The sequence below is a fragment of the Lactuca virosa genome, chromosome 4 (assembly GCF_052849685.1).
Source record: "Lactuca virosa cultivar CGN04683 chromosome 4, Lactuca_virosa_CGN04683_v6, whole genome shotgun sequence".
NCBI classification, from domain to species: domain Eukaryota; kingdom Viridiplantae; phylum Streptophyta; class Magnoliopsida; order Asterales; family Asteraceae; genus Lactuca; species Lactuca virosa.
In genome coordinates, this window is record NC_136429.1 from 108,945,332 (window position 1) to 108,962,504 (window position 17,173).

Sequence of the window (17,173 nt, forward strand, 5' to 3'; positions counted from 1 at the left end):
ATTTCAAGTGTTCTGATGATATTATTTTTCCAAATCAAGTGTTCGTAACTACTGGGAATGTTGAGAATGTCAAACCAGAGTTCAAGAAGTTAGTTGAAGAAGACAATAAGAAAACGTCTGATGAAGGTTTCTTTGCTAATCAAAGTACCGTTGAAAACAACCTAACAAAGAATTCATATGTTTTTCAATGACAAAAACCACAAAGAAAATGGGTTGAAAAGTCAAAAGTTGTGAAAGAAATTTCAAAACCAGAAGTGGAAACTGAAAATGTTGTCAAACTAAACTCCAAAGAATTTAAAGATCAAATTGACAAATTTTCGGAAGAAAATAAAATTTCAAAAAGACAAGCACGAAAGAAAATTTTTTGGCAGACTGTTGAGTCTCAAAAGAAGTTAACTGAAACATCTAAACCAGTTAAGTCTGAGATTTCAGCAACTTTTACAGACAATAAGAAAAAACCCGCTCAAACACATAAACTTGTCTGAATCATTTTCAACCAAAAATGTTTTCAAGGCTAAAAACTCGTCTGTTTCAACGAATAAAAATACATCTTTTCAATAAAATCATTCACGGTCTAAACAAAGTCAACACACAAAATTTTCGAAAGTTTTTAAAAACTACACTACCACGGAAATTTTCAAATAAGCACACAGAAAATCGTTTTTCTTGAACTTCACCACAAACATTTTCTCAACGCCAACATTTCAAATCAACTATTAATACAACATATGCTCAATCTTTTCTTACCAAACCAGATGTTGATTTCATTCCACAAAAGCCGAATTTCCTACTTACACGAAGAAACAAACTTTGAAAATTTCGCATGAAAAATGCTTGACTTCAAGAAAGAATATTGATCATTGGCTTGAAGGAAAAGGAAAAATGTATCAATCGAGCAAATACTCCGAAGAACAAATTCACGAAGCCTTTGAGAAGTATGTGAATACTTCATCAAATGAAATTTCATCTTCTAAGGATTCGAACATATCAGTCAAAGCATGGAAACCAGTTGTGAAAGCAAAGACTGTTCAATCACATACTCAGAATACGAAGGGTAATGTTAGTGAACATTCGAAACCAACAAAATCTTATGTTTCAGTCCCTTTACATGATGATGTAGACTTAATTGATAGTCTCAAAACCAAAGTTTGTGGATGGGTTAAAAGTTCATCATTACATTCTATGTTTCAATCTAATTTCCAAGGACCCAAAAAGCCTTGGGTACCTAAATTCTTTCAATGATTGCGGGTACTATGTGACGAGCAATATGATAATAAATGGTACATTGATAGTGGTTGCTCTCGTCACATGACTGGGAAGAAGGAGAATTTACGAGATTTTCGAAGCTTAAAGAATGCTGGAGTTGTGAAATTTGGTAACAATCAAAACTATCAAGTCAAAGGATATGGGAAAATCACAAATGGACAATTCACAGTGAATCGTGTTGCTTATGTTAAAGGTCTTCAACACAACTTGATAAGTGTCTCACAACTTGTTGTGGGCACTGGCAATCAAGTACTTTTCAACGAAGAGGGAAGCATCATTTCGAATGTCAATACAAAAGAAGTTTTACTCAAATCAAAAAGGAAAGGTGACATGTTCACATTGGACATCAATCCAATTGTAGGCAAACCTTCTGTATGCCTTCTTTCGAAAGCTTCATCAGACATAAGTTGGCTTTGGCATAGAAGACTTTCACATCTCAACTTTCGAAACATCAACAAACTTGTTGTACAAGATCTGGTAAGGGGATTACCTGTACTTAAATTTGATAATGATTCTTTATGAGCAGCTTATGAAGTTGGCAAGAAACATAAACAAGGTCATCCGATCACGATCGATTTGAAAATTGTCGAACCACTGGAGCTATTACATATTGATTTGTGTGGTTCATTGACAGTTTCAACACTCAACAAGAAACGATACATTTTAGTAATTGTTGATGATTTTTCAAGATTCACATGAGTTTATTTTCTCAGGCTTAAATCCGAAGTTGCACAAATCATGATTGATTTTATCAAAAAGATGGAAACAACATTAAAGAAGACTGTTCGAAAAATCAAGAGTGATCATGGAACTAAATTTAAGAACACTTTTCTTGAATCATTTTTGGTGGACAAAGGAATTTCACATAAATTTTCATCTCCATATACTCTACAACAAAATGGAGTGGTTGAACGAAGAAAACGTTCACTATGTGAAGCAGCACGAACAATGCTGGCATATGCGAATCTTCCACAATACCTTTGGGCTGAAGCTGTATCCACCGCATGTTTTACTCAAAACAGATCTTTCATTCATCGTCATTTTAACATCACTCCATACGAAATTCTCAACAATAGAAAACCTAATGTGAAATTTTTCCATGTTTTCGGTTGTAGGTGCTTTATTATGAATCTCAAGGATAACCTTTCGAAATTTCAAGCTGAAGCAGATGAAGGGATTTTCTTGGGATATTCGCATAATTCAGTCGCATATCGTGTGTTAAACAAAAGAACACGAAAAGTGGAAGAAACTTTTAATCTTACATTTGATTATTACTATATTAAACAAACTGAAAAGCATTTTGAAAATCATCCTATTCTAAAAGAATTACAAGATGAATCTGAACCTTCACAATCATTGGATGTTGATTATGATTTAATTTTTGGCACTACAGATCAGGCTGCTGATGCTGAAGTGAATGCCAATGATAATCATATCCCTGAATTGACGAAACTTACTGATGATTCAACATCACGTTCTCCTGAAATAGACGAAAGTATGCAAAATAATCCAGTGGAGGGGGAGCACTTGGATTTGAACACTCTAGTTGAGGGGGAGCATTCTTTCGAGGGGGAGAATGAGAGAATGGATGATGATGTTGAGGGGGAGCATTCAGGACACAAAGAAAATTTTCATGATTTTAATGATGAATGTTCAATTGCAGGTTCAGAGAATGATGATTTATACGAAGATGCACCTTTGGACTTTGATCCAGCTTATCCACCAATGGAAAAATGGACAAGAGATCATCCGAAGGATCAAATAATTGGAAACCCACATGAAGGAGTTTTAACACGAGCTCAAATTCGTGCAAAGAATGAGGTATTGAATACTCATAAATAATTTTGCATGTTTAATGTTTTCATATCAAAAATTGAACCAAAGACAGTTAAGGGTGCAATGGAACACTCAGATTGGGTTGTTGCAATGTAATCTGAATTGTCTGAATTTGAACGAAACAAGGTTTGGAGATTAATTCCTAAACCTGAAAATGTTTCGATTGTCGGGTTAAAATGGATTTTCAAAAACAAAACCGACAAAGATGAAAATATAATACGAAACAAAGCCAGATTTGTTGTTAAAGGTTACTCACAGCAAGAAGGAATCGACTATGAAGAAACTTTCGCCCCTGTCGTAAGACTCGAGGCTGTTCGTATATTTTTGGCTTATGCAGCTCACAAAGACTTTGATGTATATCAAATGGACGTGAAGTGAGCATTTTTAAACGAAGAACTTGAAGAAACAGTCTACGTGGAACAACCCCCAGGTTTTATTAACGAAGATCATCCTGATCATGTTTATATTTTAGATAAGGCGGTTTATGGGTTAAAACAAGCACCACGAGCACGGTATGCAACACTTACTTCTTTGTTGAAGCAATCTAAATTTAAACAAGGATTTGTTGACCCCACGTTATTTCGAAAGAAAGTTGGGAATCATCTAATGCTTGTTCAAATTTATGTTGATGATATTATTTTTGGCTCAACTGACCCTGCTTTGTCTAGAGAATTCAAAGATCTGATGAAAAGTAAGTTTGAGATGAGCATGATGGGAAAAATAAATAATTTTCTTGGTTCGAATATTCGTCAAAACAGAGAATGTATTTTCATTAATCAAGAAAAATATACGAAGAATTTACTCGAGAAGTTTGGATTGACAAATAGCACGAAGTTACGAGTTCCTATGGCAACTGGAATAAAGCTGACACCTTCGTTAGATAAACCTGCAGTTGACCTAACTCTTTACAGGAGCATGATAGGTTCATTACTTTATCTTACTTCAAGTAGACCTGATATCATGTTTTCTGTTTGTAATTGTGCTAGATATCAGTCAAATCCACGAGAACCACATCTCACTGCTGTGAAGAATATCTTTCGTTATCTTAAGGGAACAATTTCGTTAGGATTGTGGTATCCTTCGAAAACTAGGTGTTTGTAATTGGGTGGTTGTAATCTTGATACGAAAAGCACAAGTGGAGGATGTCAATTACTCGATGGAAAATTGGTGAGCTGGCAGTTGAAAAAGCAAACATGTGTATCAATTTCAACGGCTGAAGCAGAATATGTTGTTGTTGCTGCTTGCACATCACAAATCATATGGATCCAAAGTCAATTGTGTGATTATGCAATTAATATGAAGAAGATTCCATTATATTGTGATTCTCAGAGTGCAATACGTATTTGTCATAATCATGTGTAGCATTCGAAGACTAAACACATAGCTCTTCATTATCATTTTATCAAGGATCATATGGAGGACGGAAATATCGAAGTTCATTTTGTGAAAACAACTAATCAGTTAGCTGATATTTTCACAAAACCTTTGGATGAAAAGTCATCCGTGCGAATTTTAGGTGGACTTGGAATGATCGATGGAAATTATGTTCCATGCGAAAAAGGAGAATGATAGTTGACCAGGAATGATTCAGAGGTGCTGAATAAAAGTCAATGCAATGTCATTCAGCATTCAGAGGTTACTGTTCAAAGTCAACCCTTCGACCCCTTCGAATTCGTAAATTTGTAAAATTTCAAGGGTTGATAAAGTTTCGTGTGCTGATCAAAGTTTTCGTGTGTTTGTCAAAATCTTTTTGTTTGTTTATAACAATTTTTTTTTGGAAAAAATCAAAAATACCAAAAAGATTTTATCTTTTGTTTTGTCTTTCATTTTCGAAAAATCAAAAATACCAAAAATATTTTATCTTTTGTTTTGTCTTTCATTTTCGAAAAATCAAAAATACCAAAAAGATTTTATCTTTTGTTTTGTCTTTTATTTTCGAAAAATCAAAAATATCAAAAAGATTTTTTTTGTTATGTTTTTCCTTTTCGAAAATTCAAAAACAACAAAAATGTTTTGTTTCTCACTTTATTTTTCAGAATTTTTACAGATACGATGAACGATTCAAGTTCAGAGATGCTTGCAGTTCTAGGGTCAGGTAAATTTTTCGAAATACTTTGTACTAGTTAAGTTGTCCCTAGAAGCATGATGCAGCATGTTGTCTCAAGCCTCTATAGACTCGATGTGTGTTTACGAAAGCCTTAATGAAATTTTTCATACGAAAATTTTCTTCCCAAGTCAGGCTTATATTCACATTAGTCCACTGAGCTACCCTACTCTTCTCATATGAGTTAAGAGTTTTCTGTTTGGTCCAGATATAACAGAGGTACACTTCGTTTCTTAAGCCAATCTTTTTCATCTGAAAATTCTTACACCATCACACACGAAGACATATGTCCAAGAGGTCTTTGATTTAACCCGTCAAGACTTAGACATATCAAAAATCTGTGTTAATGATCTGACATCATGAGACCGTGATGAAAGTGAAACCCAATTCTCTAAACTTTTATGGAATTGACAGGGAACTATGTTCCAGATTTTAACGAAACATTTGTTTCAGTACCTAAATTCGAAACTCCAAATCATATTCATTTCGTATGAATGGTCTTGATCAAACATTCGAAACCCACGATGTTTGTTACCCAACAGGATCCAGCACAAACGTTTTTCATGAATATGATTTCCGTGTTAGTTTCATTCGAAATCCAAAGTCACTTAAAAATTTTCCAAAGCATACTTGTCACTGACTACACTGGTCAAACAAGTAATTTTTGTTACAATTTCTCACCTTATGTTTAGGTTGATATGTAACGAAATTTGTTAAGCTACCCACGAAGCCTGATAAAAGAAGCCCTTCGATACTTCTCTACAAGTATTCGATTGTAATTCACGGGATAATACATAAGCTGTTGATCGTCTCTCTTGATGATTAACGAAGCAACCTTTGCCCGGGGTTTTACTGCCTTCGTGTCAAAATATAGTTTTGACATCACAATATCCAAATTTTTTATTAATTTGCTTCTTATCTACTTCTTTGGAACACTGCACTCACGAAATCCTTGAGGTTCTGAGTAATACCAACTCAGGCTGATGATTTTGAAAGTCTGGCACATGACTTCGCTTTCAAACCCAAAAGTGAAAGAGCCTTACTTCCATTCGAAGGGTTCTGACGGTTACAATTCTATTGTGGCAAATAATACAGCTTGTTTTACAGTGATGTATGGTATTCTATTCGGGTTTCAAGGAGAAGTGACAGTTACTTTTTGACGCATGGCTACTTTTACGGCAGACTGGTCCGATTTTCAAGGTGCCACGTCGGATCTCATTAAATGCACATCCCACTTCAAATTCAAACTCTAGGGTTACATATAAAAGGGGATTCAAGGGTTCTTAATCTGTTTACGCGTTCATAAGAAAAATTCCCAAATTCTCTCTGTTCTTCAAAGCTTTCAAACCCTAACAATGGTGGCTAATACTGAAGTTGATGCACCTTCTCAAACTACTGAAGATGTGACTTCATTACCCATAATGAAGATTCAAGGAACAAATTATCAAGTTGAGGCTGATGTTTCTACATATCTGGAAGACCTAAAGATCTTGATTGTTGCTTTACAAAATTCGGTTTTATCCAAGGCCATGTTCCGATCATTTGCTGTTCCTCTTTCCTGGCTTTCTCAAGCAGGATCAACTGCTACTTACAGCAAAGCTTTGGATGTCATCACATTCAACTTGGTGAATGATAAGAAGGTTAGGCTGTCCAAGAAGTTGTTTTGTCAAATACTTGAAATCCCAAATTCTCCACCCTACACTGATCTGACGTTTCCTCAAATCGTACACATGTTCAACAAGATGGGTCATCAACCCCAACTCACCAAGATCAGTAACTTCAAGAAATCTGGTCTTCCAAGTGTCTGAAATTTTCTTTTTGGTATCTTTTTGAGGTGTTTGACTGGTCGAACTGTTGGACTCGACAAAGGAAGGATGGAAGTATATGTCATGGTTGCTGAGCTATACTATGATATTCAGGTTGATTACGCTAAACAGCTATGGAAGGAGTTTCAAAAGAGTGTTGAAAACACGAATGCAGTTCAAGGCATTTCGTTTGCGAGGTATTGGAGTCTGATTTTACAACACTTTTATGAGAAGGAAGGGATTTTGGTAAATGCTGATGAGGAAAAGGCTGAATTATGTACGTACAATTATCCGAAGAATATGACTGATGATGCAGAGGAGTTTCCATTTGTGGCTCGTATTCCTGATGCTATGCTGAAACATGTTGATCCTACGAATGTTGTCTTGGTGGCATACTTGAAAAACATTGACCCTACTGTTGAAACTGGGAAATTGTTGCCAAGGGAAGAGAAGAAATCTAAGCGTTCGAAAAAGACAGAACCGGGTTCTTCTTCAAAGACTGTTAAAGCAACTAAGTCAAAGAAGTCCCCAAAGAAGAAGCCAATGGAAGTTGAAGAACCAGCGGTGAACGAAGTATCAATTGCTGTGACTGAACCAATCGAGCATGTTGATGACACTCAAGAGAAAATTATTATTCCTTCGAAGACCGGGGTTTTCAAAGAATCAAAACGAAGTCTAGACACACACGAAGGTCTCCAACTCCAAATGTTGTACGAAAACCTCATGTTACTCATCAGGGAGTAATTATTCGTGAAATACCAGCTCCTGTTTTTCCATTGTCTAAGAAATGAAGGGCTGAAGACATGGCTAAACATATTTCTCAGAGGAAGAAGAGGAAGGCTCGAAAGCTTGTTATTTCAACAGAATCAACGGAAGAAGAAGAAGAAGTGCCTGAAATACCTGAAGCAAATCTTAATAAAGAAGTTTCAACTCCTGAGCAGACAATAGTCATATCACCCGAAGTTTCGTTTGCCAAGTCATCTTATGAGGAGGTACGAACTTCAGACATCACTGCAAACGTATCTCATACGGATGCAAATGTCACTATAGGTGAAGGAGATTCGAAGAAAGAAGATCAAGGTAATCCTGATTATGTTATCTTAGAAACTATTTTTTCATTACCTCCACAAATCACACCAATTACTTCAACCAAAGACTCACCCACATTCGCAAACATTATCAATCAACCCTTTACTTCAATTTTTTCTTCTCAATCCACTGATCCACCCAAAACCATTTCACCTGTTAAAGAATCAATCACTATGGAAACTAATACTGATAACGAAGGTTTTGGAGGAACATTTGAAGAATTGGAGTTTGATGATGCAGAAGAGGACTTTCCGGATCATATGTTAATGACTATGAAACAGTTAAAGATTCTGAACAAGAAATTGAATTGTGTTCTTCAATCTCAAGCAGATATCGGGGGAGGTAATTCTGTCTCTAGTTTAGAGGTTAATGGGTTGTTGAAATCATTCGAAGCCAAGATAAACTCTAAAGTATCTGGTATGATTAGAGATTCTGAGTCTCGAATTTTAGAGAAGGTGGATCATTCTGATCAAAACAAGGAGTTAAGGATAAATTCTCAGAATTCGAAGTTTGTGGGAGAGTTGAAGGAATTGAAAACTGTTGCAAAGGAACGACATGTTTTGTTTGTTCAGGATGTTAAGAAGGTCCGAGAAGACGTGAATTTGCAGATTCGTGAGCTTCACGAAGACATGCAAAAAGAGATTGCTATTGTTCAACAGGATTATACATCTCTAAATCAGAAGATTGACATTATTTGTGATGCTGTTACAAAATTTGTCAAGTTGTATGAAAGCATGAGTCCTCAAATTACTCAACTTTCTACAACGGAGAGTCAAAACTTTGTGGAAGTGATTACTTTGCTGAAGGAGTTAAAAGATTTATCTGTCAAGCCAGTTTCGAATTCATTGATTACTCTAGAATTTTTGTCACAAAAATTCACTCAGTTCGAAGCTATCTTACACAAGCAACTGGCGCCTCTTTCGATAATATCAAGCCTTCTACCAACAACAGATGCCCCACCTGTTTTCACAGGGGTGCAAGGGGGAGAAAGAAAAGTTGAAGATGTGAAGGCTGGTGGTGAAGCTTCGCATGAAGATGCAAAAGTTGTGGGAACGGTGTTTTCTAAGAAGATCCCCACAACAAAACCAATCATGGCATCTGCTGGGCCGGTTACTTTGACAGTGGATACTACAATGCCAATTTCAAGACCTATTGCGAAAGGGATAGTTATTGGTGGGGCTGCTGGTTGGAGTAATACGAAGCCAAAGGTGAAAACTGATGCTTCAAAAGATAAAGTGAAAACCAAGATTGTTGAAAAGACAAAGGAGGAAAAGAAAGCTGAAGCTGAAGCTGAAATTGAGAAATTAAAGTTGGTTCAAAGTATCATGTTTCAACGTGCACGTGATCCTCCAGGTTTGGACAAGGGAGATCCAGCAAAACATTACAACTATGAAACAATCAAAGCCAAGGTTGCGTTCAATCACATGTAGACATTCGAAAAGAAACCAAAGCCGAGTTATGTTGTAACGAATACTGATGAAGGCCAACTAGATTTTCCGATAAATGAGATGATGTTCATCATGCCTCAATTCAAAGTTGAAGGAGATTTTAAAGAAAAAGATGAAGGTACTTATATGAAGATTCGATTTCATGCTGTTCTTGCAAAAGCACCTGAAGAAGTTTGGCCACTAGTGAAGATCAAGAAGGTCATCAGTATCAAGAAGGATGTATTATTCGAAAATAAATTTCAAAATTCCAGATATTATGTGGCCAGAGCGAATGGACAAGTTTGTGATTTCTCAATTGCAGACTTTTCGTTGATGAACTTGTATGATTTCATACAAGTTGCATTAATTCTGAAAGACAAAAATTCTTCTTATCTTCGTGAAACTGATCCTGAAGATTTCAAGCTTGGAGTTGCTCACATCAAGATCTACATTAAAAACTATTATGAGTGCTTGGCACTAACTGATGTTGAGTTAGCCAATGCTAAAGGATTGGAGATAACAGCCCTAATGGAGCCTACGAAGACTCAATCATATTTGAAGAAGTATGCAGATGGGGAGATCTGCTTAAAACCTTTTGGAATGGTCTTTGCAGGGAAAGACAAAGATGGCAAAGCAAAAAGGTTCTTGTTCCAAGCTTGCGAAGTGGAGAGATATACGACGTCTCAATATACGAACTTTATTGTTCGTATGAATCACTGCAAGAAGAACAATGAAGGTGATAAGAAGGAGCTGAAGAAGATAATTTCATGGTATATGGAAATACGAAGGGTTATGCTGTACTCAATTCAGATTCTCACAAGTTAAGGTGTTCGACTATTATTACAAAAGGGGAGATTGTAAGGGTCAAAATGTGTTGTAATTAGTCGAAGTTTGTTATGTACCCTTCGTATGTTTTTGTTATGTATTTACTAAGGTGCTTTTATACGAAGCCTAGTGTCAATGCCTTAGTATTTTTTGTACGCTTTCTCTGTTTCCTATAAATAGGGAACTTTACTAGAGTTAGATAAGAGTCCTTAACACAACCTGTCTTTGTACTTTGTAAACATTGATAGCGTAATAGAGCTGAAACAAGATCATCTTTACATCGTGTGTTCAATCTCGCATTAATACATACTCTGATTCGTTTATTACTTGATTCAATACATCATCATGAACTACTGCAACAAAAACAAAAAAGAAAACGTAAAAACAAACAAAAACTACTTAAAATGCCTACTGACTACTCACCAAGATGTGGTACAGAGCACCACCTCGTGTTGTCGCAACTTATTTAAACAGAAACAAAAAACAAACAGAAAAACGGAAATGACCGATCTCACGTTGTGAGCTTAAGGCTCACGTCGTGAGTTCAGTACTGAAAAAAAACTAATGCAAAATTTTCACTTTTTGCAGGTTTTACCCCACAAAAAGGATCGATTAACCTAAAGCAAATTAATTAACAATAAAATAAGCCATTTGCCGGCAACGGCGCCAAAAACTTGATGTGTCCTAATAGCTACACCAAATTCTACCTCCTATCCTACTAGCTATTCGACCCAGGGCAGTGTACCCTTTCGCAAATAATATAGCACTACAGTCGGTATCGATCTCAAGGAACATAATTAATTAATTAACCTAAAATTCTAACAAAAGTAAAATGGTTTTTATCTAATTTTGCAAGTTTAGACAAACTTAATTTCTTAACAACTATTCAATTAAATATTAAAAATTCTTCTGTTAGTTCGAATCCACTTTCCCTCAGTGGTTAATTATTAATTATGTACAATTCTTGTTGGTTACCATTTAATATATTATTAGCAATTTAAGTCCAAATTTACTAATGTTGAATCAATTCATGTAGATCTATCTATGGCCACACATAATTTAACACATAATCAATTATTAATTATTAGTGGAGCTATGTAAGATTGATTAAACAAACACAATATTATACTCACAATATATGTTCTCTAGCACAGCCAAAACTAATACTTTAATTACTTAGCTAAGATTGATTGGATCATTAGCAATTCAATGTTCACTAAATTACTAGGTATCAAGTTTATGCAATTCAATATTCACTAACTACACAGAACATGAGTTTAAGCAATCTAAGTATTAAATTCTAACATGCTAGGTATTAATCATCAAACACAAGCATTTAACCAACATGAAAAATCCATAATCAACTAACTAATTCATGAGTTCAAGCTTCATCTAGCTAACAAAAGCAGCTAGATTTAGCTACTCATAGTAACAAATAAACACAAAATTTTCATAAGTAAAAACATAGTAATGTACCAAAGTACTTAAGGTTATGATCTACTTCTCCTCCCCTGGTTGATATTACTAGGTTTCTGACTTTTTTTCCTCTGAAAAACGACTTCTGTATTAATCCGTATTGAACGCGGATTCTTGCCTCCGGATGCTTATCTTCTAGAACCCTAATACTCACGTCGCGAGGTCGTCTTTTTTGCTGAATTCTTCATCTTTTAAGCTTTTAACCTCCAAAGTTCCGATCCTTGTCACTTTTGGTCCTTATTCTTCACGCTGACTTCTTTTGGCTGCGAAGTACAATTTAATCTTATAAGTACCACTTATCTATGCAAATAACCAAAATATTAAACAAAATGTATTCAAAAATTACCTAAAAATATGTATAAATATGGCAATATCACATGCTAACATGCCACTCATTGATAATGTGATGCTGACATGGCATGATGACGTGACATTGTTTGGTGATATCACTTTGTGGATGTCAAAATTAAATAGAATTAAATAAAATGTAGTCACTTAATTGAAAAAAAAAAACAATGTTATTTTTTTAAATAGTGTCTTTTGTGTAATTTGGCCCTATTATAACATAATTATCATGGCTTGTTTGAGGTTAGAGACCCTGTGGGAAAGTTTTTGGAGCAAAATAACGAAACAAAATTGAAGTCTATATATGTAGTGTCATAATCTTGTTGCTATTAGTTATTTAATTTGCATTCCTCGACAAAAACATGATTTTAATTGGCTACAACCCTTCGATCATGCATGAAGCCCGTAAATACTCTATCTACCTTATTCCACCTATGTTTTCCTATGCAATTGTGAAGCCTCTGATCAGATTGCTCAAATCATGGAGCATGGATATGTCATTGCTTGTGAGCTCTTCATTTATTTTATGTTTCCATGAACTTTTTGTTGAAATTTTATCTTCAAGTTAAAGACGGGCTACATTGGTGCTGCTACGACATTTAATTTATAAAATTAGTTCTATTTGGTGTTGATGATGTTTTATTTCAAATTCTCATGGTTTGTTTAAGAATGTTGGCGTGACTTTTTCCATGAACGTTGTTGTAGGTATGAATGAGTTCTTCTAGTTTACTGTCTATCGACTGTCATTGTTTGCTAATCACATTCTTTTCAAAATAAAACTTTCAATTATTCATTTGTTACCGATTTATGATAACAATTAATGCCTAGATTTTGTAGCCTCGGATGGAGATGGTGGTCACTGGAACTACGGTCTTAATATTTGGCTTGTTACAAAATCCATAGCTCGAAAAAACATTTATTTTCATATAATATTTCATTTCGTCCATTAAGTTTAAGACCAGTGTTGAAGAAATCGAACTTGGCGGCCGATTAATCGGCGATTAATCGTTGGCGGCCTTGAACCGATTACGATTAGGGTACTTGGCGGAAATTGGTCAAAATCGGTCAAAGTCGGGCTTGGCGGTCCTCGGCGGTCATTGGCGGGAATTTTTTAAAACATTCAAAATTTTTAATTTTCAGATATTACACCAAAATTTTAAATTTTCATATATTACACCAAAATTTTAAATTTTCAAATTTTAAGCTTTCAACTTTTAAAATATTATACTAAAATTTTCAAAATTTTAAATTTTCAAATGCTTAGTGTTTTAAGGAATATTAATTTTTTAGATAAATTTATTAATAATTTAGGGTCCCTGGTTAATCTCCGATTAATCCTCGCCTAGTCCGATTAATCACTTATCGTCAGTCGACCGCCAAGCTACTGCCGAATGATTTTTACAACCTTGTTTAAGACACCCATAATGCATTGAATTTTTTAGAGTTCAATGGATAAACACACAAAAATTATTCTTTAATGGATTGAATTCATTTCATGCACAAACTTTAGGACATCCCACATTAGCATGAAGGTGTCGAGAATTGAACTGCAAATAATAGCACCAAGATTATGACACTGCATGTGTAGCCGTCAATTTCGTTTTGTTGTTTTGCTCCAAGATCTTGCTCACAAAAAGGTCTACAACCCTCCAACAAGTCTTGATTAATATGTTATAACAATTCTTCTTCATGACTGATTATGTTTCATGATTGATTTTTGTGGAATATATTGGATTTTAAATGCGTTTGCCTAAATTGTTAAACCATACAATGTTACAAGCATAGATTGATTCTTGTGGAATAGCATCTTGCATGCATGTATTTTAGATATTAAACTTTTGCCTAATCGTAGGGAAAGATGGAAAAAAATTTGTTTAAACGTTTGTCAATCAAATATACTTGTATTTATACATTTGAATATTAACTTTTATCAATCTAATATAAAGGGTTAAAAGACGGAAAACAAATTAACGGTTTATATATATATATATATATATATATATATATATATATATATATATATATATATATATATATATATATTAACCGTTAATTTGTTTTCCGTCTTTTAACCCTTTATATTAGATTGATAAAAGTTAATATTCAAATGTATAAATACAAGTATATTTGATTGACGAAATATACTTGTATTTATACATTTGAATATTAACTTTTATCAATATAATATAAAGGGTTAAAAGACGGAAAACAAATTAATGGTTAATATATATATATATATATATATATATATATATATATATATATATATAACAAATTGATGGTTAACATGTCACGTCCTTTGTGTTTTGTTAAGACATTTCCACATGGGTGGATATATAGGAATCATAATATGCCGAATCACTCATGTTATGATCTTCTACATCATAGGTCTTTCCGTTCCATCATGTGGCTTATGTTCTTCATGTAGCATCCAGACCGGATGATTATGAAATTACATTGATACTTTCACATATTATGGGTAACGTAGGAGACATCTCTACCCCCACCCCCCCCCCCCCCCCAGGAATCTTTAGAATTACCACTGCTTAGCTTTCAATTCGCCTCTGACCATCAAATGAAATGTGATTAATCCGTCCTTTTCCTCGGGTAGGCGGATTGGTCCGAGTGAAGAAAAAAGTAGAAAAAATGAAACTAATAATCTTTTAGGGAGATATCCATTTTCCTGGAAGACAAATAAGGCATTCCGATTGATACCGCCAGGAGGGGGAAAACCAAATTCCAAAGGATACAAAAAATTGAAAAATTGGCTCTATATCCAATGAATGAAACTTTCCGGGTATGAAAAAAAGTATTTTGTTTTGGTTCAACCTGTAGTCCCATATAAAAAAAACGGATGGTATAAATTTAGGAAGGCTTTTCCCGCCGGATCTTTTGCAGGAAAGTGATAATCTACAACTTCGAGTTGTCAATTATATCCTTTATTACGACCCAATTCTTGAAATTTGGGACACAAGTATTCAATTAGTTCAGACTTCTTTAGTTTTGAAGATATGGTAGATTCAAATGGGGTACAAAAAGAGTTGACTGTCGAGTCATATGAGGTAGGAAACTCTCAAGTACGATTCTTAGGGAAGGAATTAACCCACCCATTCCGGCCGGGGAGAACTGGCCATTCGGCAAGGGGAGTAAACAGAGTTGCCCAGAGAATGAACTCCGGGAAAGTCGAATAAAAATGAATAGAATATGAGAAAGTAGTCAAAATAAATATGAATCAACAAGTTAAATAAAAAAATTTATTCTTCCCAGATTATTATTTGTTTTCTTACGACACGAGAATTCAATCCGGATTCTTGGATTTTTCCAACAAAATATCAATCCCCTTTTGAGTTCGGATGGGAATTCGAATTCAAGTGAATAAAGAGTAAACCTATATTTTTCTGGCTCTAAGACTAGGTGTTCTAATGGTCGACTCGGTTCTTTTAAATTGTTTTTCATTATTAAGAAAAGGTAACGATACCAAAGATCTTGAGTGACCAATCCAGCAGAACAACTCAAAAGATAAAGAAGTATCATTAATTTCTTCATGCTCGTTCCAAGTTCGAAGTACCAAGTGTACAAATAATAATCCACTTTGTTATATGATTTCTTTTTCATATAGATAGATATAGGATCTATATGACAACTGGGAATTCTGGGTCAAACAAAGTCAACAAGTTAGCAAAAGTCAAACAGGTCAATGAAGGTGAAACTATTAGGACATAAATTTGTGAGTTATACCTTGCTTTTGGAGTTCTCGGTTAGGACCGAAATCACTATGATCTCAGCGGTGCTTGGACCGAAATCATTATGATCTCAGTGGTGCTTGGACCGAAATCACCATGTGATTTCGGTGGGCTTAAAGATGTTTTCAGTTGGGCTGGGCTTTAGTAGTTAAGTATTAATACGAAATGGCTCTCTTTCCGCCAATTATTGAATATTTACTATTCAACTGAGATGATTATACATTGTATACCATACCTTTTTATAAAACTTACACCGTTCTTATAATAGTCCAACATTTTTATAAAAAAAGAAAGAGAGTTGACTTGATGAGACTAGCCTCATCTTTTCGCATGCAAAATATTGCACAACATATAACAATGCATTATCCAACAAACAACAATGCATCCATCACTTCACCCCCCACCCCACCCCCTTCCCCCTCCCTATTAGTTGCAGTCGACCCCCCTCCTCATCTTCAACCTTTTCTTCATCTTCTTCATTCTTTCTCTCAACAACAAGTGCAAACCTTCCAAGGATTTATTTTTCAAGTTGGTTCTTAGAGTTTTGGTAAGTGTTTTCTTCATAATCTAGTGTTTTTATGCACGTTCATACTAGTTTCATCTCATTTACACACATTATCATGTGTTAAAATCCATAGGATAATACATTCTTCAAGTGTTCTTCAACCACCTCCAAGTGTTCTAAGCTTGAGGATCTTCATTTTCATCTCTTTAACCAACCACAAACACACTCAAGGTAAGTTCATACACCATATTTTTCGAGATTTCCATGTTTTTAGGGGGGGAATATAAGCAAACTTATATAATAGCAAAGATGTTGTTATACATGTTCATCTCTATGTTGTGTACAAAGTATTATTTGCATACAATATGGTTTTTACTAGTTGTTTGAACTTTTATGTGTGGTATGGTTGTTTGTAGTATGAAACTATGAAAAATAAGTATAAATACGCTATGTGTTCTTTGGAAAAGTTATAGAAACAAAACTATGAAAGTTATGGTTTTTATGAGTATAAAATGGCTTTTCTAGCAAAAATGGGTTTTTAAACAAAAATGACCAAAACAAGTTTATGGCATCATTCTTGTGGGTTCTGACTAAAGATATATGGTTTTTAAAACATACAAAGTTTACTTGAGTTAAATATTCAAAAAGGTAAAAATAAGTTTTACCAAGTTATATTTTACTAGTTACCGGTAAATGTCGTTAAAAAGGGGCCGAAAGCTAACAATTGGCTTTAACATACCAAAAGTTCTTAA